Source organism: Leucopleurus acutus (assembly GCF_964270905.1).
Source record: "Leucopleurus acutus genome assembly, chromosome: 15".
NCBI classification, from domain to species: domain Eukaryota; kingdom Metazoa; phylum Chordata; class Mammalia; order Artiodactyla; family Delphinidae; genus Leucopleurus; species Leucopleurus acutus.
Window position 1 is genome coordinate 5,988,932 of NC_139157.1, and position 24,818 is coordinate 6,013,749.

The following is a 24,818-nucleotide window of genomic DNA, read 5'->3' on the forward strand; positions in this document are numbered from 1 at the left end:
CTTTGAATTTTGCTAGGGATTTCCAAATTGTTTAAAATAAATTACGCTGTTTTACATTTCTGTCTGCCATAACAAGGTAGCAAAGAGCTGTCCTACTCCTCTGAGCTGAAAAATTACAAAAAGACATCCTTCCCAGAACTGACCCAGCATTCAACAGCAAAGCACCTACTGGGTTTCCCCTCTCTCTCCAAAGACATTGCCTTCGAACAGTGCACAAGGTGCACAACTGTCCTTAATGGCCCTGCCCCCCTCCAACAATGTTTATGAGTGTCCACGTTCCCTCTGTGTACCATAAAATTTTTAATTTTTGTCTTTCTGATAGATGAAAAACAGTATATTTTAATTTTTTTAATGAATCTTATGAAGAAAAAACCTTCAGAACCTTCACTTCTCATTTTATAATGCTTTATTTTCATGAGAGCAGATTCAATAATTGAGTATCTACTGTGTGCCCAGTACTGTTCCAGGTGCCAGGGATACCTGAGTTAAAAAAAACAAAAAACAAAAAACAGGAAAAAACACCCCGCCGTCATGAATGTACAGTCTCACTGTACTGTTTGCCCACAAATCTGCATATTTGTTTTAAAGCTTGTATGCAGTGAATTTTAAAGTCTCAGAATTTATATTTTAGTTAAATATACTGTCTACTGCTACTTGCTCTGCCATTTCAATAATTTTACATGAGAAGTGACCCTGCATCTAAGTACCCAAGGTAGGCTCTGAAAGCTGTTTATAATGAGGTACAATTGTGTCACAAAAGAAGTTCTAAGTTTTTGCATAGATTTCATGTAATTATGTACAGTTCTTCTTTGGGTCCAAAGGCTCTAGAATGATGACTCTATGCCCTTTTCAACTTTGGAACTATTTCTAAGGATTTTTTTGAAGTCTACATTTTTTTGAAACCTCGTGGCTTCATTGCTTGAAAATGATACAATGAAAGTACTTTGTATTAAGATATGCAAATCCATTTCTACCTCCAAAGCTTCTTTGAAAAATTCAGAAAAGAAAGTTCTTCTTACTTGGTAATGTTTCATATTCATTAAAGCAGTTTCAACGCAGAATACTTTTATTCTGTTAGCTTTTAGTTTCTTGATCAGTGGAAATTGTTTCTTACCTGCTGTTTCTTCAGCCTTTAATTGTGGCCCAGTGCTTATATAGTGTTTCTGTTTTAATTTTCATTTAATGAGCTTATTTTAAATGTTTCTTTGTAGTAATCTGAACGGTTTCTTTCTTAAATTTTTTAATATTAAAGAAAGAGATTTATGTTGCAGCTCACCTTCCTGTCTTATTTACTTATATGCTTGGTCATGTATTGAGACCATCTTAGGACATTTGTATTTTTAAGAGTGTTGATGGGTTCTTGATGATTTCTCCAGTTGACTCTTACTGTAAGACTTGAATAGGGTTCCCCATAAAGGATAATTTTAGAGCCCTTAACATCAGAAGTGAGAAGAATCTCTGTGTACAGCACATAGCAACCTTCCCCATCCCTTAAACCCCCACCCCTATCAAATTAGGGGAAAAAAGTGGTGATTAGGGAACTAATACTGGTGTTCCAATTGAAAAATGTTCATTATTTATCCATGTAATTGATGAATGCACCAGTTATTCCTACTATTAAGTGTTTTTTGAACTTTCAGTGAATAAATAATATTACCTGAGATGAAGCCCTTTGCAGTTACATTGTCATTTTAAAGCTTATTCAGAGTAGATCCATTTTCCAGAACATGGAAAGACAGGAATTAGACACCTGAAATTCACTCAGCATTAACATGGAGAAATGGGACTGAGGTTTGTAATGTGTGTGTTTCGGAGGTGAACCTTTGGTTGTAGCATCTACCTGTACTCTCCCTTTTTCCTTCCCTCATTTTCTTCTTCCCCACACTCTTTGCTTTTGTCAGAAGCTGGACTTTTAATGTTTCATTCCTTAGCGCACAGAAGCAGCTGCTTTCTGACTAATTATAGAGGTGAGCTCTTTCCTTGCTTGCCTCTGGGGTTTCCACAGGGCTTGGTTGGTTTTCAAGTGTTCCTGAGGGTCATGAATGGAATTGTGTGACTAAACAAACCAGGACCACCATGGCTTCTCCCATAGACATTCTCTTGACAGGGAGTTGTCTGTAGTAAAACTACTCATAGGCCCAGCAAATGCATTTTGTTTTGAGGGGAATCTGATCCTGATTACATTTTTTTCCTTGAGCCAGAGTTTTGGGGATTGAGGAAGCTTGGACTGGCTTGAGGATAGGGCAGGATTTAAGCTTACTTGTCTGGAGAAATAAAGACTTAAGAATAATAATTCATGCTCTAGGTCTTCTCTCTACCTGTGAACTGTGGCTTGAAGTCCTTTCCAGCTCCCTGGTGACTCCTCAGGGAGTGAGAGGTACAGATTTAAGCACAACTGGGGCAGCATTTTCTGAGTTGCTGCTTATCCGGGATGCTGATCACAAGCAGATGTAGACTGCACAAGTCGGTTGGCATCCACTAAGTCTGGATATATGTGTGACAATGTCTAAAGATGATTTTAAGTGAAGATGGCTTGAATTCATACTGTTGGATGGGAATTGTGTGTGTTTTACTGTGCAGTCAGTTTGGACATAGTTATATGATATAAACAGAAAGGGATATATAGTGGAGGTCTGATATTTGCTTCCTACTGTTGTTCGTTGAGGAACTGGTGACATGCCCAGTCAGTGGTAGGTAAGGGAATTTCTTCCTTTATTATGGTCCTCTCTAGAGTTTTCTTCTTTTTTTATTGCCTGTGTGTGTGTGTTTGTACGTTTCTTACTACATGCACATTTTCTTATCAAATGTATTGAATTTTTTTCCCCATCAGCTTGATTTCAAGAAAGTCATCAAATTATCGTATTCATAGTTTATGTTGCTGGAGTTTCACACGGGGTCTGTATCCTCGCCTTTATACCCTGGCAATTGGGTACTGTTTAGTACTGCAGCACGTTTTATAACTCTTTTTTTTGGGGGGGGCGGTGAGGGGAAGCTCTAGAATTATTTGTACTTGGGTTTTAACATCTAAGGAACTTCTCTGTTGAGTCGAGTTATGGTTGTTACAATTATTCGTGTATAAATTTATTAAATATCTCTTCTGGCTACTGTACTCAATTTAATCATATTATGCCCAGTAGAATGCAAGTTATGCAGGTAATGTTAGTCAGAGAAGGGTGGAAATGCCATTTGAGGTCTGGTTTCTGGGGTGACATGATTTTTTTTTTTTTGTCCTCAACAAATGTTGACAACAGGATGATTAACATTAATGACCTAAGATTGATAAATATGTGTGAATTCTTTAATAGTTAAGAAAGATTTTTTTAATTAATATAAGAACTTTCTTAGCATAAATGAGAACTAGATAGCTTTTTTATTTAACATCTTTATTGGAGTATAATTGCTTTACAATGGTGTGTTAGTTTCTGATTTATTTATTTATTTTTGGCTGCGTTGGGTCTGTGTTGCTGCGCGCGGGCTTTCTCTAGTTGCGGCCAGTGGGCTTCAGTAGTTTAGCACGCGGGCTCTAGAGCGCAGGCTTAGTAATTGTGATACACGGGCTTAATTGCTCTGCAGCATGTGGATCTTCCCGGACAGGGGCTGGAACCCGTGTCCCCTGCAATGGCAGGCGGATTCTTAACCACTGCGCCACCAGGGAGGCCCCTAGTTTCTGCTTTATAATAAAGTGAATCAGCTATACATATACATATATCCCCATATCTCCTCCCTCTTGTGTCTCCCTCCCACCCTCCCTATCCCACCCCTCTAGGTGGTCACAAAGCACGGAGCTGATCTCCCTGTGCTATGCGGCTGCTTCTCACTAGCTATCTGTTTTACATTTGGCAGTATATATAAGTCCATGCCACTCTCTCACTTCGTCCCAGCTTACCGTTCCCCCTCCCCGTGTCCTCAAGTGCATTCTCTACGTCTGTGTCTTTATTCCTGTCCTGCCCCTGGGTTCTTCAGAATCTTTTTTTTTTTTTTTTTTTTTTACATTCCATATATATGTGTTAGCATACGGTATTTGTTCTTCTCTTTCTGACTTACTTCACTCTGTATTACAGACTCTAGGTCCATCCACCTCACTACAGATAACTCAATTTTGTTTCTTTCTGTGGCTGAGTAGTATTCCACTGTATATATGTGCCACATCTTTATCCATTCATCCATTTACATTTAAGGTAGTTATCGATATGTATGTTCCTATGACCATTTTCTTAATTGTTTTGGGTTTGGGTTTTATTGTAGGTCTTTTCCTTCTCTTGTGTTTCCTGCCTAGAGAAGTTCCTTTAGCATTCGCTGTAGAGCTGGTTTGGTGGTGCTGAATTCTCTCAGCTTTTGCTTGTCTCTAAAGTTTTCAATTTCTTTGTTGAATCTGAATCAGATCCTTGCTGGATAGAGTAATCTTGGTTGTAGGGTCTTCCCTTTCATCACTTTAAATATGTCCTGCCACTCCCTCTGGCTTGCAGAGTTCCTGCTGAAAGATCAGTTGTTAACCTTATGGAGAGTCCCTTGTATGTTATTTGTTGTTTTTCCCTTGCTGCTTTTAATATTTTTTCTTTGTATTTAATTTTTGATAGTTTGATTAATACGTGTCTTGGCGTGTTCCTTCTTGGATTTATCCTGTATGGGACTCTGTATGCTTCCTGGACTTGATTAACTTTTTCCTTTCCCATATTAGGGAAGCTTTCAACTATAATCTCTTCAAATATTTTCTCAGTCCCTTTCTTTGTCTCTTCTTCTTCTGGGACCCCTATAATTCGAATGTTGGTGTGTTTAATGTTGTCCCAGAGGTCTCTGAGACTGTCCTCAATTGTTTTCATTCTTTTTTCTTTCTACTGCTCTGCAGTAGTTATTTCCACTATTTTATCTTCCAGGCCACTTATCCATTCTTCTGCCTCAGTTATTCTGCTATTGATTCCTTGTAGAGAATTTTAAATTTCATTTATATTGCTGTTCATCATTGTTTGTTTGCTCTTTAGTTCTTCTAGGTCCCTGTTAAACGTTTCTTGTATTTTCTCCATTGTATTTCCCAGTTTTTGGATCATCTTTACTATCATTACTCTGAATTCTTTTTCAAGTAGACTGCCTATTTCCTCTGCATTTGTTTGGTCTGGTGGGTTTTTACCTTGCTCCTTCATCTGCTGTGTATTTCTCTGTCTTCTCATTTTGCTTAACTTACTCTGTTTGGGGTCTCCTTTTCGCAGGCTGCAGGTCGTAGTTCCCGTTGTTTTTGGTGTCTGCCCCCAGTGGCTAATGTTGGTTCAGTGGGTTGTGTAGGCTTCCTGGTGGAGGGAACTAGTGCCTGTGTTCTGGTGGATGAGGCTGGATCTTCAGTTTCTGGTGGGCAGGACCATGTCCGATAGTGTGTTTGGGGTGTCTGTGACCTTATTATGATTTTAGGCAGCCTCCCTGCTAATGGGTGGGGTTGTATTCCTGTCTTGCTAGTTGTTTGGCATGAGGTGTCCAGCCCTGTAGCTTGCTGTTCATTGAATGGAGCTGGGTCTTCACGTTGAGATGGAGATCTCTTTGAGAGCTTTCTCTGTTTGATATTATGTGGAGCCAGGAGGTCTCTGGTGGACCAATCTCCTGAACTCAGCTCTCCCACCTCAGAGGCACAGGCCTGACACCTGGCTGTAGCACCAAGACCCTGTCAGCTACACGGCTCTAGGCTCCGGCTCCAACGTTCAGAGTCTGATATGCCAGGCACTGCCTTGAGTGTTCCGCGCCCTGCGCTATGGCTGCTCCCAGTCTCTCACTATATAGCTTTAAGTGCTATTTATATATGTAAAAATATTGGGAAGTATACCTCAAAATTATTATCTTTGGGTTGTGGGATTTTTTTTTTACTGTAGTTTTCTGAGTTTTTTCACCTCTTCAGCATTAAGCATGTAGTATTTTGGAAATACAAAAAATGCAATGGTGTTATAATCCTAGTCTTAAGGATAGGACACATGTATCACTGGTTGGTATATATGTAGAACTGATTACACTTTTGTGACAAATGGTCAAATAAATTAGTAATGGTACCATACTTGTAGTAATTTCATGTTCTTGTCATAAAAGTAGCGTTTTCAGAAAAACAAATATTAGTACCATAATTTCACTTTTCATTTTTTTCAATAGCATCATACACTATCGAGGCATGGCAATACAATCACTGTATTAGCTTCCTGTTGCTGCTATAACAAGTTAGCATAAGTTTGGTGGCTTAAAACAACACAAATATATTCTCTTACAGTTCTGGAGGCCACAAGTCCAAAATGAGTTTTAAGAGGCCAAAATCCAGGTGTTAGCAGGACTAGTTCCTTCTGGCAGCTTCAGTGGAGAATCCTCTTCCATTTTTACAGGGTGCTGGCTCCTTGGCTCCTGGCTGCCTCACTCCAGTCTCTGTTTCTGTGGTCATATTGCCTTCTCTTTTACTGTAGTCAAATCTCCCTTTGCCTATCTTATAAGAACACTTGTGATTACATTTAGGGGCCACCAAGATAACCTCCCATCCCAAAATCCTTAATTTAATTGCATATGCAAGGTCCTTTTGCCATATAAGGTCACATTTACAGGTTTCAGGGGTTAGGTTATGGATATTTTGAGGTGGTCTTTTCAACTTACCACAGTCACCATTAAGGCCTTCACCATTTGAAATCTTGTGTTAAAGTGTCTTATTATGAAGTAAGGATGATGGATACAGGACATCGAATTGACAGCTATATAACTTGATTTTTCCTTTTCTGAGGTCATTTAATGACAATGCAATAATGTTACACATGAGGAATCTAGTAGTGTGTGTGTGTGTGTGTGTGTGTGTGTGTGTGTGTGTGTGTGTGTGTGCGTGTGTGTATGTGTGTGAACTAGTTGATAAAGCTGGCCAAGGACGTAACTCACTTTTCAAGGTAGTTTTCCCAGGTGCCAAAAGAGCATGTGGCCACACTCCAGGACTGAAATGGTGAATTACAGCTGGGTAATTTGCTGTACCAGGTTGCTCATTTGTATCCTGTAGGGCAGGGGAAGCTTTGTTATGCTTTTGAGAGAAATATGACTTCACACAACAACACGTGATCAGGCAAAGTAGGAGCAAATAACCATTTTATGTACATTTTGATTTCTGTTTTGCCAGTTCACTATGAATGTTAGACACCTAATGCTCCAGTGGGATAGTTTAACATTGTCCTGCTCTTTGTAAATAATCACTAATCTGGCTTGGTTAGAAATACACAGCTGAGATGTTTTAAATAAATTCTAGTAAAGTTATGAAGGGCAAAAAAAGAATCAACCTTAATTTGCTTCATTTTTTAAAAGGTGTCAGTATAGAATTTGTTTTCATGAGGCAGTTTTAGCTGAAATATTTGGAAAATATTCCATTATGCATTTAGTACAGTTAGGAGAAACTCTAAAGGAAGTATGGAATACATTTTTTAAATAGATGTAAAATTTGATTTGTAAGGAAAGAAAAAGTTCATTTTTATTGGAAAAAAGAAGAAAGTAAATGTTAACTTCAATAAACATTTATTGAGGCCCTAAGTTATGACCTGAGATACCACTGAGTCTCCAAAACTAAATGCTGAAGTCACAGTTTCGTGAAGATGCTGTGTACACCTGCAAAGCAATGATCAGCAGTAACAGAAGCTATAATGGAAGCATGTATTTTTGTGTGATAAAGCTGGGGAACTTCCAGAACAGAGGTGGTATTTGAGCTGGACCTTCCGGGCTGAGTGATCTCCCGAGTGCAAACAGTAAGGCATGGGGGTTTGGAAGCAGACTCTATGGAGGAGCAGTGCTCCTTGGGAGGAGGAGTAGTTGACGGGGTTACCGCGTAAGAAGCCTGGAGTAGGAAGTGAGGAGCAATCTGGGTGAGGAGGGTCAAGGCCTGCTGGAGAATTCGAGTTTTGTTCTGTAAGTAATGAGGAACCACTTGGTCTTAATGCTAAGAATGGGCATGCTTAAATTTCTTTTTAGAATGATAGCTTTGGCAGCAGGGCCATGTTAAATGTCACTCATTTACTTTTGGCTAACAGAAATGATGACAATACTAATCTCGTCTATCCCAATTTAATAAAGAGTAACATTCTGCAACAAATGGACACTGCGTTGAACTGTAAGGCCCATTTGGGCAGAGAAAGCAAACTTTAAAGCTTGCAGTGGTTAGTGTCAGGTGAATATAACTTTGTGAATTAGGCCTCCTCTGAGAGAGTAGGAAGTAGCAGGACCTGTGGCTGAAAGTGAGAAGTGAATTCCAATTAAAAATAAACAAATTGGGCTTCCCTGGTGGCACAGTGGTTGAGAGTCCGCCTGTTGATGCAGGGGACACAGGTTTGTGCCCTGGTCCAAGAAGATCCCACATGCAGCAGAGCGGCTAGGCCCGTGAGCCATGGCCGCTGAGCCTGTGCCTCCGGAGCCTGTGCTCCGCAATGGGAGAGGCCACAATAGTGAGAGGCCCGCGTACGGCAAAAAAAAAAAAAAAAAAAAAAAAAAAAATAAGTAAATAAAATTGACATCAGCCAAATTAAATGCTGTGAGTCCAGTGTACTGCTTCCTACTTAGGATCTTTAGGTGATTAGGACAATTAGCTATGCTTTGATATAATCAGAATAAACAAATCCTTCAAAAGATTTGTAACTTCAGATTATTTGATGGAATCATTTTCCTGTTAAATTTGAAGACCTAATCTCATTCCATTTTAATGTTGTGTGTTTACTTACCTGCCTCATTCTTGAGGGAAGGTGTATGTTTATACTTAATAAATAATTGTTGAATGAGTGAAAGTGTGAATCACTGGAGAAAAAGGACATTGTCTTTTCTCTTGTTTTGTCTTCTATCTCCCTTCCTGTTTCTGAGGTTGAAGTACCTAAATAAATAATCCAGTCGCTACTGACATTTGCCTTGGGGATGGGGCCTTATTCCATTTATCTCTCTGGCCCCCAAACCCAGCATAATCCCAGTAAGTGCTGAAATGGATGAAGCATTAACAAATTGGGGTAGTAACATATGCTTTGATTTTGGTAAATACTAAGTGTATTAAAATGTTTCATATTCTGAGAAGATGATTCATTAATTTTAGGAGAGAGATTTTAGTGTGTCACATCTTTCTGTGCAAAAAATTGGAGCTTGCACAGGATGATGACTGTTTTTTTTTCTTTTTTTCCCCCGTCCTTTACTGTTGTTTCTCTTTATTGCTTCTCTAATGCTTTCCCTTAGAGGGAAGCCATTACATTATTTTAATTCTGGAATGAGCAGGAATTTTAAAGTGGTTACTCTACACAGGATGTTTAGAGTATAAATTACATGGATGCATTGTCCCTTGTCCAACCTTTAGCTTTTAGCTTTATAACAAAAATATTTTTGCATTATTGGGGTCTGTATTTACTTGTTTCCCTAATGCAGCTTTTCTCCATGGAATACTCTCAGTAGAAACATATGCTCAGAGCTTCAAAGTAATTACAATATCACTAAAAGCTTCATAATCACGTTACTGAAACTAAATGTTAAAATATTTGATTTTCCTTTATCCAATCATTTCAATTTAATTTTAGGCTACTGCATGATTGATTGAGGAAACCTGGCAGGCCAAAGTCAAAGAGTGCTTATAATGCCTACAGCCTTGTACAGAAAACTTCAAGGCAATTTAATTTGGGTAGGAATTCATTTTATTTATTCTGAGGGATTTTTTAATAGGAAAAATGGATTTGTTTTCATGCTCTCTGTGTTTGAATGACTCTGATGTCATCTGTACAGTCCCCTGCATGGAGTATTCACTCACCTCCTCCTCAACCCTGCTAGATAGAGACCCTGGATGATACAAAAGTCCTAGTTCTAAAACAAAGACCTGCAGCTGGATTGTTTTTCATAATTATTCTAAAGATGTTCTTTCATGTTATTTATAAGATAGGTTTAAATTTTAACCTTTTTTTAAAAAAAAGGTGGGTAGTATTGAAATATTTGTATCTGTTTACAGTAAGCAAGCAAACTCCAGTAGTGGCTTTGCATCAGGCATTTATTCTGCCTCCACTTAATTAAATAACAGGATATGCCAGCAGCATCACTTATCCATGAAGATACAGGACTTTATGAATAAACATATCTACCTTTTCCTCATGGCTCACAGTGGGGGCGGAGAAATGGTCATCCATCAAACTCATGTCTGTGGTTGTTCTCAAAAGCCATTTATTTTTAATTTTAATGAATTATGGAGACAAGTGAATATGAAGTTACTTTCTAAAGTAATGTGAATTTTCCTAATTTTAAGCCCAGTTTTTTAAATTATATACATTGTAGAGTTGTAAATCTAGAATATTTACTGATCATGTTTGATACTCAGCCAGAAGTCTAGACATTAAACTATTTTTATAATTCTGCTTCTAAGTTGTTATTTCATCCTCTTTCTCAAGTTGTTCCTTTGCTTTTAACAGAAAATAGATAATGGACAAATCTTTGCACTTAATCTACACAAAGCACTTGGTGACATTTGAATCTTTTTTTTACATTTCTGAAGTTGAACTTTGAACCTTATATACTTTGCTTGTGTAGGATTTTTGACAATGGAAAATAAAATATTTCTCAACTCTTTTGTTCCCTGAATCTTGCATACTTTTCCTGCTTTCCCTCCCCATTGGCAGAGACTTAATTTTATAAATAATGGTCTTCTAGCCATTTTTCTGCCTCCATGAGGGTAGGCTTATTGTTTATTGATTGATTGATAGATTGATGGTACTTTGGAAAATCAGGCTTGGAATTTAAAAAAATATATTGTTTATGGCTAGTAGCACTCCTTAATCACTTCCTTCCCCATCCAGGCCATATCCCAAATCACCCTTCCCCCTAAACTAGAATATAACAATATCTCATATACTTAATACTTTTCTTCTTCGCACTAAAATGTGGTGCAGTAGTATTAATGGTTTCCCTTCATAGGGGTTTTGCTATGGGAGAAGTGGAACTGAAAGGGAAAATTTCAATTTTATGTGGAGGCCAAATAGGAGAACCCATAGGTTTAGATTTTAGAAGGTAGGGAAGTGACCCTGGTTTTTACATTCTAATGTTAATGATTTTCTCTTGCTTCCATCAAAGAATCTAGGATGAGTAACTTCAACATTAGAACATCTGTAAGTTCATATTGAACATTGTGTGGGGATGGTTGCCTTCACTGGGCTTTATCATGAATGGTTCAAGCCAGAAATAAACATGTTGGGTCTGGAAATTGATATTTACTCTACTTACAGTCTAATAAGTTAAACTGTTAAAGTATCACAGATGCTGTCAGAAGACACAAGACTCATGGATCAGAGACAAAGGACTTCATTACCCATGGCACAGTAAATTGCTTAAGTGTTATCATATTTACAACAGTTTCCTTTACCTCCAAATCTCGAAGGGGTGATGTGATATGGCCCAGATGAATCCCATGCATGCAGTGGATTTGCATTGAAGTTGATGACCATTTATTCTGCTTGAAGTATCCACCACTGTTATGGCAAGCAGTAAGCAAACCTTCTCCTTGAGGACAAATGTTACCTTGTTTCTTAAGGTTACTGGATACGTAAACAACCCTGAGAACAGGGCCATGCATTCTTGGTCCATCCAGCAAGACATGTAGGGGACTGTAAGAGGCCCAAATAAATTATCTCTCCCAAAACCCAACAGCTTTTATTACACCACCTTGGCTTGTGATGAATTTTCACATGTGTGTGCCACTTCATGATCAGTTTGATTAATTGGGCCAGCATAGACAGGGACCAAATCTATTCAACTTTTCTCATACAGCCTTTAATTCGAGCTATGATCAGTAGGATCCCAAGCAGTAGGATGAGACCAACTTGCAATATTGACTCCACCCACCTGCCCCCACCCCAGAGTCTCTGACTTGGCCTAATGTGAATAAATCCCAGGGGGAGACCAGTTGTTCTTAAAAATTAAGACAGTCTATGCCGAGTCTGTTATCTATTATGACCCATACAAGGAGCCTTGGAATGACATTGCCAGTAATAACAAGGAGCAGTAGATGATCCAGAAAGCAACCTTCACACCCGATGGAGAGCCAGTCCATGGTTCAGTCTCCCCCACATAAAGAGTAAAGGTTATTCTAGTTTGGAGTTTGCTGCTATCTTTGATTTGGATCACTATTACACTGGTTTGATTAAGCCACATAGACAGTATTCTGAGTAGATTCAGCCTTGATTGCCACACACGGCACAACCTAAGGCTGCTTTGGAGTCAGGACAAGCCTGTGAGTTTTTATCAGTCAGACTGAAGTAAGGTTGTGCCAGTCTGGGAGAGTGTACAGGTATGAGGGGGAGGTCCATGTTTTGGAGCTTCAGTTGATGGCATTAGGCACAGAAGAATTGTTCAGCACTAGCCATGTCCACATGACTTTCTGTTTTTGTAGCCTGTGGACAGAGATGACATTCTCAGAAATAAGTCAGTGAATCAGTTTGCCAGCTACCACTGCTGCTTGGCTTACTTGAAACACATGGCTGTTTTGCCAGGATGAGGCACTGGATGTAGGGGACTAAGACATCATTAATCTCACCCCCTTGTACTTCCAGGGATTTGAGGTGACCCTTCCCCGTTGCCAGATTTATTGCTGTCCCTCCACAGCTGTGAAATTGGCTTTCCAATGTCCCTTCCAGGTAGCTTTAACTTTATATTTTCTCCGGTCATTCCCTACTTGTACCCAGATGTTTTATCTGGAAGGGTCAGGTGCAAGTGGGATAAGGGCATTTTTACAAAATTTACAGAGACTCATTAAGTCCACCAACTTTGGCCACTGTGAAGGAACTTGTCAAGCGGTGACCCAAATGGTCATTATCTTCATGATCTAGGATCATTTCAGTCAAACACAAATAACCAGTGGCTGAAACAAAATTGTGTTTGAATCTTCTAGGACCCTTTTGATTGGGCTTCCACCCAGAGGGTGTATCAGTTATCCTGGCCTGGGGTTCCTACCAGGGAACAGAAAAGTGCATCATGCCCAGAAATGGTCAGAGAGAAATCTCGAAGTAGGTCTGTGTAAATCCCTACCCTTTCTGGGTATGGCTACATTTAGTACCTTTCTAAGGTGTGTAGACCAAGAGGCAGTGAGAGAAGTAGAGTCAGAAATCATTTTGAGCTGATTTTTTTTTTAAGTCCATTTTACCTCTCAGTAATGTCAGCAACTTGAGGATGGTAAAGGTCATAAAATGTCCATTGATCACTTTGACTATTGGCCCATTGTTGGGTAGTCTTTATGGAAAAAGACATACCATTGTCAAACTAAATATAGTATGGAAAGTTAAAAACATAACACCGTTTAATTCTGAGAGCCACAATGCTGAAACCAAAATCATCTGATTAGAGAGTAATCTAAAAAAGTGTTGCCAGTGGTAAGGCATTAGGGTCATCCCAGAATGGGAGTCAGTGGTTTGATGTAGTCAGTTTGCTTGGAGTGGACATGGCAAACAGGGCTTCCTTCACTGCAAGGCAAATGGGCCTACTTTTAGCAGGAGTCACAGGTCTGATATGAAGTGGTAGCTTCTGTATCAGAAGCACCTTGACTTTGTACCCTATCCATGGTGGTAGATGTGCTGCCATGTCTGATGCAATGGTGGATCCCGGTAGTGTTGGCAGTCATCTGGTCAACACAGGCTTGAACAACAGCTTGACTCCAATTGGTGTCATCAGAGAATGGGCCCTTACCATGGGCATCTACGTCAGTGACCCTGACTGATTGGCAGCCACAATTTATTTCCACAGTTTGTGGCCCTACAGAGGGGGTCATTAATCTGCCAGTCTATAGTCTTTCAAATGACAGACCAGACAGACAGCTAGGCCATTGGCAATAGTCTGAGAGTCTGTAAAACTAGAAAATGCCTAGCCTTTTGGAGCATTGTCTAAGACAAGAATGACAGCTTTCCATTCAGACCATTGTGCTGACTGGTCCTTTCCACGGTTGGTCTTCCAGAGCTGCTGTTGGGGTTGGATGGCTGCTGCTGTTCAGAGGAACCAGCAGCTTTGAATTTAGCCACACCATCAGTAACAAGGCCCAGTCATTGAAAGGAACATGCGAGAGTCCTGTTGAACCAGCAGCTTTGTTTCAGGTGGTGGAGTGGGGAATATAGTTTCCTCCAGAGGAGTAGTTGCTATTTTTTTTTTTTTTCATGTAAAACTGGGATGATGCTAGGGCCAGAACAGCTTCACTCTTGACTATCCCACTTCCGTTTGACTAACCAGGCCTGTTGGGCCATTCCCATCTCATTAATCATTGGGTCTGAATGGACCTGTATGAAAATGAGGATGTCAGGTGTCCATTTTCAATAAGAGCTTAGTTGCATGTTAATAGTTACTTATTTTAAAAAAGTAAAAGGATGGACTCTGTGGCTCCATCAAGAAGGTGATTTTGTTGTACTGGGAAATGACCTCCTTATGGGCAACAGTTACTGAACATGACCCTTTGGAGGCTTACAGGAACTGTGGAATGCAGACATGTAACACATCAATTCTTATTACATAGTCAGATATGAAAACCACAATGACAGTACATTTAGTAGCCCAAAGGCTCCTTCCACGGTGTTACTCAGTGTCACTTCCCTCCATGGGAACAGGTAGGATGGTAACTTGGATTTCTGTATCCAACAGGACCGTAGCAATTTTAGTCCCTTTCTTCCCCATCGTACCAGGAGAGGTATGTATAGCTTTCAGTACCCCTTGGGGACAAAAATACCTTGGATCTATGCCAATAATCTTTTTCCTTCAAGCATGTGAGGTCAGAGTAGAGGGGAAGAAGGGATCAGGTAGGTATAGAGGGAGATACCTGCTCTATGTATGTGAATAGGGAACATTTACTGTTGGTTCCAAGCAGCTGCCTGCTTGGGGCTCAAGAAAAGGAACTTCTAATGTTCATTGTTCTCTCAAAGACCATCAGTAGCAAGGCCATCATTATAGACACCACTGGACAACTTTGAGGACTGCTTTGCTCAGGACCCGCACACACATTGCTTTTCTCCTGGGCCTAAGACCTTGCTGCCCTATTGTCATGATAACATCCCTTCCTCCCCTGCATGGAGGAGAGAATAAGCAACAACCAAGGTACTATTGGTGTAGTTTGTTTCAATTCTGCCTCCCTTCTCTCAGCGGAACAGCGGGGACTCTTATTTCTCCCCCCTCCTCCCTTGGATGCATTCACTCGTAGATCCCAGGAAATTTTTCATATCACCAAACCCAGTCTTTGGCCCTTTTCCTTCTTCTTTCAGAAAGGCATGTTTCTTTCAGTATCCCTCCCTTTGCCAAAACTATCAGGTCTGAGATCTGATTTTACCCTACTGACAATAACAATGTAGCCAGTTACTAGTTCACGTTGCTGGCACAGACAGGAGACTTCTGGGTCAGAGACAAAAGATGTTATTATCTGTGGCACAGACAGCATTATGAACATATTGGTATCAGTTGCTTTGGTCCAGATGGATACTGTGTACATAGTGAGTTTGTATTGCAACTGAGGAACTCTGAGCTTGGGGTATTCACTACTTTTATAACAAGCAATAATCAAGCCTGTTTTTTGTCCAGGGGAAGAGGTTGCCTTATCTCTCGTCTTCAGAGGAACACTGAGAAATGGCTTAGGTGAAAAAGCAGTCAGACCCTTGCAGTCTTGACATACCCTGTAAGATACGTAGGATTCAGGAGGCCCAAAGAAGACTGCTTTCCCAACAAGGCACAACATCCTTTTTGAGCTTCTCCTTGATACTGTGTGGAAGCAGTCAGGCAGTGTTATTTCCAAAGCTGCCTAGAGTGGGATTAGGACAGTAGTTGAAACTGAATAGCAAAGGCTATTAGATTTTTGGCCCTTGGATTAGTGAAATAATAGATATTTTCAAAGTGGGGGCAAATTCTGGGTGTAAAAGAGAAAGATAATTTTATGTTTCATTTAATATTTCATCACTATCTAGAATCAATGTCATAGAAGTCCTGTTTGGTGTTTCTAAGGGAATCAGCTAAACTTCCTGTTTCCAGTTTATAGAAAATGTAAAATTGTCTTGCTTTGTATAATTGCTCTTCTCCAGTATTTAGGGAAATTTTATATTAACTTTATAAATAATTAAAGATATGATTTCCACTTGTTTGTCTTTCCTTTTAGATTCTTCTCAGATTATCTGCTCATCTTAATTGGGGCATACAATCTGTTAAGTTTCATATACATATATATTTTCTCATACTCTTTTCAAATAATTCATACTATAAACACTTCTTCAGTTTTCTTGGGTAGAGCTGGATTGAGCCACTAGGAATGTAAAAAGTTAAATATAGTAACAATTCCTTTTAAATTTTCTAGTTTTAAAATATGTGAGTTGCTTTTGTATTTGTCTTATCTGAACCCATAAATAAATTTTGAAAATTAAATCAATCATTTCTTTGGGATATTTTCCCCTTCAGAAAGAGAATGTATTACCAAAAAATAGTGCTGCTGTTTCTTTAATATGGTGGTGAAATTGAATATTTGTGATTTTCTTAAAATCAATCCAAAGATAAGCAAGCAAAACTAAAATATTTTTATTTTAGTCCTTCATGTTGAATAATCTTTCTAAAAATTTATTCCTTTCTCCTGCCGTGGTAAAAACAGTACACTGAACATAATTATATATGGCTTCATACAGAAAATATCTTTTATTATCTTAGAATCATCAGTTATCATTCAACAATATTATGTGTAATAAAAGAAAAATAGGTTAACTTGGATGCTTAATGATCCCATAACTTAACTTGAATACTTTTAGTTTTTGCTTAATAAATAATATTTATATGTTATATATCCTAAAAGTGTGGCTGTTAGATGACTTTTCCATCCCAATAGCCATTATTTACAGCTTGATGGAGAAAACTTTGCTTTCCTGGTTAGGAAGCGCCTTTTATATTTATAAGAATTCTAACACACAATTTAATGAGCTTTTCTATATTCATTCTATAGATATTTTTCTTAAAGAAGTAATTTTATGTAGAAAAATCTCTTTAAAATTCTTGGCCCAAGGATGAAGTTATCTGGATTATTTTACTCTTTCCTTGTGATAACAAAATAAAAGAGGAGTTGTTTTCACACATACAGATTTCATCAAGTATGATCAGACAGGAGATTAATATAACATTTAGCTCTTACTATGTCCTTATGAATATATACATACACACATACACACACACACACACACACACACATATTATGTATATGATAGATTCTCTTTATATTTTGTGAATGGCAAAGAAAGTAACATGGATAAAAATAGTTCCCAGTGTTTATTGAGAGCTATGTTGTTTGTGATATTTTAAGTGCTGTACCTGCATCATGCCATTTAATCTTCACGACATCTTGTGACACATATGGTCCCCATGATACCTGGGAGGAAACTGAAGCTCTGAAGGGTCAGATTGCTTGTCCAAGATTATAGTGAGTGGCTGGTAGAGTAAGGATGTGAGCCCAGATTGTGTGGCCTTGAAGCTGCTGTACTTGGATGACACTGCTGCCCAAGTTTGCACTGTGCTTTCTTTTATTTCCCCAATTCTCTTTCCAGGTCACTTATTTCTTCACTAACAGAACCCTCCCTGCCTGCCTCCTAAATCTAGTTTAGAGGCTAAAATAGCAGATGAAGCTAAAAAGTTTCTTTGACTTATAACAATTTCCTCCAGAATTATCTTGTTGAAAGTAAATAGCCCATCTGGCTTCCTCTTCACAGAGCAGAACTCCTAAGTGAGCTTTGTGACTGAAGCTGGCCGAATTCCACGCAGTGTGGCTGTTGGCCCTAGGGAGATGAACACAGTCTGTTTCTTCTATTTCTAACAAAGGAAAAGAGTTCCTTCATTCACCCCTTTAATTCATTGCTTGAATTTTATGTCCTTCTTTCTCATAATAGCAGTTTTCTTGCTGTGGTCTCTGTCTCTCTGTCTCTCTGTCTCTCTCTCTCTCTCTTCAACACACAGGTAAAATGGAAACTACATGAGAAACATGTTTTGGTACAAGGCCACTACAATGAAATATCATTAAAACTTGCATTTTAAGACCATTGCATGAGGTTGTTAGCGTGTGACTCCCATCGACTAGCAGGAGCTGGAGGAGGAGATTGAGAAAAGCTGTTTCTGCTGCTCTGTTCTGTACCTGCTCTGAATAAAAAGAACCGTTTAGTGTTGAGCTCTAGGATCCACAGGGGTCAAACAGGTAGGCTCTGCACAACCTGTAAGTTTACCTCTGAGTGCCTTAATTTAGCTCTCTGCATTTACTTTTAAGAAACTACAGGGACTGTTCTTCTGGCCCTTGTAATTACCTTCCTATAGGCTGACCGAGGGTTACAGAGTAGGACCTTAAAAACGGAATGTGAATTTCTCTGGCCAAGAAAATCATTTGATTCTTTTCGTGTTCCAGAGCGAGAAGAATCTTGTAAACTTTATAAGTGCTTAAATGTAATATTTTAATTTCTAACTTTCTTTTGGAACAAGGTTTCAAAAGGTCATCACACAGTGTTTGGTGATGTCTTTCCATGATTGACAGCTGTTCTCCAAATCTTGTTATTTTGAGGGAGGAGTTCAAAAAAGCCAGTTGCTTGCCTCCTAGAGGCCTGATACTGCTCGTTAAACGTCAATACAGAGAGAATCATATCTAGATTTTATACCCGGGAACATTTCTTAAAGAAGTACTACCAGGTTCTACTTGATTAAAGGCACTTCTGATGAAGATGGTAGGATTTCAGGCCCAGAATATTTGGACTGGCCCTGCAGTCTTAAGTTGACAACTGTAAAATTATGAGTGCAAATGATGTTGCCATATAGCTGTTTCTAAAACCGTGTCCCTTCTAGGGAGCTAAGAGTTCTTCAGGGGTATCATCTGAAGGCTGGGCAGCGGAGGTGGCAGCCTGAGAAAGGGCCTGGCCCCGAGCCTGCTTCTTCTGCTCCCAACCGCTCCCCAGGCCCCACCGCAAACCTCCTCTTAGTGCTTGCCTGACATCAGCTGGTACACAGTGGGTGTGGAGGGTTTTCATCACAGACGTTAAAAAAGCTGGAAGAGGTAATTTCTAGAACTTGTTACAGAAGTCTTTTTTTATTTTAACATTTTTCATTTTTCTTGCTAAAGGTAGCAAGTAAAAAAAAAACAAAGGAACTTACAAAGTAGTATGTAAAGTACATATTTACCTTTGAAACTCTGTAGTTCTCAGTATGTTTTTATTTTCCAATATAAATCTCTGTACACTTGGTAAATGCAATAAAATTATTTGATATAGTTTAAAAGTGGTTAATAAGAGTACTGTTTTTGTGGTAGATTTTTACAATATAAATAAAATACGAAGTCCTTTTGTTTTACAGTTCAAATGTGATCATCTTTGAGCACCTGTTGGTGCTAGATCCTAGCAGACCCATTCGTATACCATAACTAGTATTCTTCAAGAAATAGCCCTCATGGTCCCTAATTTGCAGAAATTAGGAAATCAAGGAGGAAATCAAACCTTGTTTTTTTCTATTCAGAGCATGTTTATATACATTCACAAATATTTATAAAATATTATAACATTGACTAAAATTTCTTAGCTGATTATGCTTTAAGAAGTCATATTTAAGCTGCGTGTTTGGAACTCAGAATGCATTACTCCTAAAACATTTTAAGGTGTCAGTTTAGCAAAATATTCTAGTGAGCTCTGACATAGGGTCTAGAATGATCTGAGGCATTCATATATCTATTTTATTGGAAACTTAAGACAGAAGACTGAAACTAAGAATTTGGCTGCTACTGCTCCAGTTTCATTCCTGATGCTCAGTCTCCTAGGGAGTTTGGGGGAAGAAATGGTAGGATTTGTACATGGGGAGGAATGCAGATACAGAGGCCTTGGTTTCCTAGAGGATGTTAAGATAGTTTGGTTCCCCAGAGCCTCCCAGGGTGACATTCTGGTCACAACCTCCTGTGGTCCACTAGTGTCTGGTGGTGTTGGGCCTCTTTTGCCCAGATGGAGGGCACTACCAGTTCAGGCAGTTGTTCTTAGAGCCTGGGCTGACACTGTCTTCACACTTTTCTCTCAGTGTTTCACTCTCAGAGTCTCTGCTTTTAAGACGCTCTTCAGTCCTTTTCTCTGATGCTAACTAAAGAGGATACCAGGTCAAGAATGTGAACCTTTGTCCCAAATTTATCCATCCCCAGGCACTGCTGAACTCTAAAGTAAGGGGTTTAATTACAAAGCAAACCTCTCTTCCTCCCAACACTGTCTGTGACCTCTAGGCGGAAGGGCCACCTCTGTGGCCACTGCAGTCTCATATTCCAGTCATCTTAGTTCATAATTGGGCTCTATTCATTACCATCTATGTGACTGTGGGACAGGAACCTCTGTGTAAGCACTGCCTTCCTCATCTATAAAGTGGAGATAATGTTATCTACCTCTATGGAGGGCTCCAGGATTAAATAGTAAGTTCTTAGCCCAGTGCCAGACACATTCTCAAACTAGACAGTTGGTATATGTGAAAGATACAGAAAAATAAGAGGTGGTCTATATTATGCTTCATCCGCATAGCCCTACTGCTGGGAATGTGTTTGTTTTTTTCTTTTCCAGGTATTTAGAAATATGAGACTGTTTTGGTTTTACCCACAGGATTTAAAATACAGAATTGAACAGTATAGCTATGAGTTAATTAACATGTATTAGAGACAAGGGATGAATATAAAATGGTAAAGTTCAAAGTGGTAAAAATAACATTTAATAAATTTTTTACACGTACTAGAAGTTTATTTTAAAAAGCATGAAGATTTATTTCATTATAGCTGTCTTTCATTAGAATTCTCCAATAAACATGTCAGAAACATATTCCCAATACTGCTTTTCAAATACAATAGCTTAGTTTTTCTTTTAGATAATATGGAGTCTAATACTAAAGTATGTTTTCCTGAAGCTATACAGAAAGGTTGAATGTTTCTTACTAGACAAATAAAATGTAAAATACGATTTTCCTAGTAATCCAGTAATCCAACCTCTAGAATACTACTGAAGTTTATAGTAAAATCTGAAGTAAATATTTCAAATATTAAGTGAAATTTGGGTCATTTAATTTTTACCTAAATGATTTTAAAAGTTGGCTTTTAGTATGCCTTTATGGTTAAATCAGTCCCCTTAGATATCAATCAGCAATGTACAGGCAATGAAGCTTTTCTCTGACACTGCTTCATTAGGAAAGCTCATTTAAGGAGTTAAACGTCTCTCACTTGTCAACACTGAGATAATTATGCACTATTAATTCTTAGGTCATTTCAAAAAGTGCTATTTTAAAACTATTCATTTCATCAATCCTGAGAACTGGGATAAGGTAGACAGCCTGCTGTAAAGCAATTTAAGATGTGATTATATTGCTTTATTTCTGCAATGCAGGAATCAGAAAGTTGATTTAATGTGAATACAGCTTTTGAAATGTTTCTTACTTAATTTTAAGAGATGAATATGATTAGGCAACCTTGAGAGGACAAAGGAGTTGATGTAGAAGAAAGGAACTTTAATTTATTCTGCCATTTGCGGAATCAAGGTGGCAGGTGGGGAGGGCTGAGGGAGAAAATCAGGAAGCGGTAGTTTTCTTTGTCGCTTTATCTGAATGAAGCTTTTGTGTGTATCTGCTCTCTGCCTATTATTAGCTGAGAATTAGAGTTGTTTAAACTTTGGTGCAGTGACCATCTAGGAGGAACTAGAATATGACTTTTTTCAAAATAGCGGACTTTTGTTGCTTAACTACTTAAAGTTTATTTCGGGACTTTCCCTGGTGGTCCAGTGGTTAAGACTTCACCTTCCAATGCAGGGGGTGCGGGTCGATCCCTGGTTGGGGAGCTAGGATCTCACATGCCTGGCAGCTAAAGGACCAAAACATAAAACAGAAGCAAAATTGTAACAAATTCAATAAAGACTTTAAAAAATGGTCCACATCAAAAAAAAAAAAATCTTAAAAAATGTTTCTTTCAAAGGAAGAATTTTAAATAAACCAGGGAATCAGTATATCATGGCAGATACTTAGAAACACTGATATCAATATCCTGCTAAGTGTATAATACTTGAAGTTCATTAATCTACAGACTTTACATAAATGTTATTGTATAAAATTTCAGTTCTTTAAGTTTTGCTTTTTTTTCCTGCTTTTTTGACCTTATAGAATAATTATCAAGATAATTTTCAAATTTTATTTTATATTAACCTTTTTTTTTTTTTTTTTGGCTGCACTGAGCGGCATGTGGGATCTTAGTTCCCAGACCAGGGATTGATCCCACGCCCCCTGCGTTGGAAGCATGGAGTCTTAACCACTGGATTGCCAGGGAAGTCTCTCAGCTTTTATTTATAGACATCAATTTGCAGGATATATTTAGTTTTACAAAGACATTATACTATGGTTTTATTTTTAAGCACTTTGTTTAGTAGAAGATATGTGGAAATACTTTGTTTATAAATGAAACCATTCCCCACATGCAGTCATAAGCTTCTGTTTGTTTTATTTTGTGATGTGTGTGTGTGTGTGTGTGTGTGGTGTGTAAATAAAGAATAAGTTGTAAAGCCATAATTTGCTAACCCCAAAGATCAGTGATGAAGTCATAACTGAAGTGTTAAATGTTGAGTCTGGTTGTGCGTTGACTTAAAAAAAAAAAAAAGACTCTTGCTTGTTGATCCTTGACTTTTCAGGCTGTCTTATTACGTTGTTATGAGCCCTAGGTAAAGTGACTGGCATGAAGGTGTGCTTGCCTTCTGTATAAATGGATTGATTTCTGTCACATTTAAAATGATTGATAGTTTATGTAATTTACTGCAGTAGTAGGTTTTAATTCTAATGCTGACCCATTGAGCCAATTTTTTTAAGAATGTATCACAAACTAAAAAATTACTTTTAAGTTACTTAAACCTTTTACTTTTGATTATATCAAGAATCTAATAGAAGTCTATTTGCATTCTGAATTCTTGCCTTCTGTGCTGTTGTTAAATATTACGGTATAGGGTCTTTTACAAAAGTACTGTATTACAGTATCTCATTTAAGCAATGTTGTTTTAGGCCAAACCAGTAGCTGTTTTTCTTGTTCATTTCAATTATAATCATATTGAATTTTGGTTTTCTCACCAATTGACAGTAAAGAAAAACAAGTTATTTTTAACTTTATGGGGTATATCTGAATTGATATTAGTCCTCAGATTGTAATGGTTAGCATCACTGATTTCTTTATTTAGCAAGTTTTTTAGCAATCTCTGAGGAGAACCAGAGCCCAGTGTTACAAACTAGAACAATTTTAGACACAGATTCTGCTGTTAAGAAGCTTGTGTTTAGTTGGGGAGACAAGCCATATATACATATAAAATAATTAATAGCAACATATGTCATGACACATTTTAGCAAAGGAAAAATCAGTACAGATTGGAATGATTGTTTACTCATCAAAAAGATGAGCCTTGAATTGTACCTTGAAGAATGCATAGCTTTTATAAAATTGAGAGGAACATGGTAAAGAATGGGAGTAAAGGATGTGTGATTGTAATGAGTATATCATGTTGAAAGATGGTTAGAAAATGGGTCAGTCTCAAGTTGAGACTCATACAGAATCAAAGTTGGGTTTCAAAAAGAGATTAGCAAGAAGGAAGGAAGGGAAAGATACTAACATTTAATACCTACTCTTTACTGAGTGTTTTACTTGAATTATGCCATTTAATTCTCAAAATATAATCCTGTAGTTTGATGTTGTGATCACAGTTTTGCAATCAAGGAAATCAAATCTTAGAATCTTGCTGAAGGCCACCAAACAAGGAAGTGAGTGGAGTTGAGGTGAATAGTCAAGTCTTTGTGTTATCAAAGTTTCTGCTGTTTCACTTGTACTGTACTAAAAGTGATGGGCAAAAAACAAGGATTGTCCTGCTCTTTATGCAAATTGAACATACTTGAAATATACCTCGTCATCTCTTTTTCTTCTTCCTAAATCAATTTCTTCCAAAGTATTTTTATCAATGGCTTCATCATTCTTCCAATAACTCAGACTTAAAACATTGGAGTCATTTTTATTTTTAAATAAGCTTTTATTTCATATATAATGTTTGGATGAAAAATGTAAGAAGAAATGGACAAAGAGTAGATCATACACTAAAATATTTTTTAATTATCTGTTACTATAGTAAGCCTAATGTGTACTAATGTATACTAGTCATGTATATACTGTGTATACTAATCATGTTACACAGTTTATCAGATGTTATCTATTCAGGGCTTCAGCACAGTGTAGAAGGAGTTGATTCATTATCTAATCTTAGCCTTGTATATTTTGCCATAATATGGTAGATTTTTGGGGGCATATATTTTTTCCTCCATAGTTCAGCATTTTATTGTAATAGATTTCAATTAATTTTTTCTTCATGTTAATTTTGTCTCTTCAGTAAGATTCTAAAATGGCAAGAATGATTTTATATACTTCCCCAATACCTTCCCCACACTTTGCTCATCACCTGGTAGTCAGAATGTGTCCACTGACTTACATTACCAGAAATGATCTGAAGCATACCGATACGTTTTTCCATTCCAGTGGCTATATATAGGCAATACCAACCATCACTTAATCCTAAACCATACATGGGAGTAACTTAATAATATTTGCAAAATGGTTAGCAAAACTTTTTAATGGACAGTGAAGAGCTCTTCAAAAATTTTTGAAGTACTGTTGTTTTTGTGAACTCCCATCACTGGGGCTGGTTTTGTGAGTACCACTGTCTGATCAAGAAACCATTTACAGTAATGTCTATATTCTAGCAGTTTCTTGGGCTTAATTAGGGGTGAAATTAAGGGATTTTGCTTCCAACTATGAGGGATTAAGACCCTACTGGAAACTCCCACCTCAA

At 38.1% G+C, this 24,818-nt stretch overlaps 1 protein-coding gene across 2 annotated transcripts in view; it reads left to right on the top strand.

Moving 5' to 3' along the window:
- Positions 1-24,818, top strand: part of PRKN (parkin RBR E3 ubiquitin protein ligase) — a gene marked incomplete at its 3' end in the record, with an annotated part of 1,244,701 nt that overhangs the window by 2,960 nt on the left and 1,216,923 nt on the right. The gene's annotated exons all lie outside the window — the stretch shown is intronic.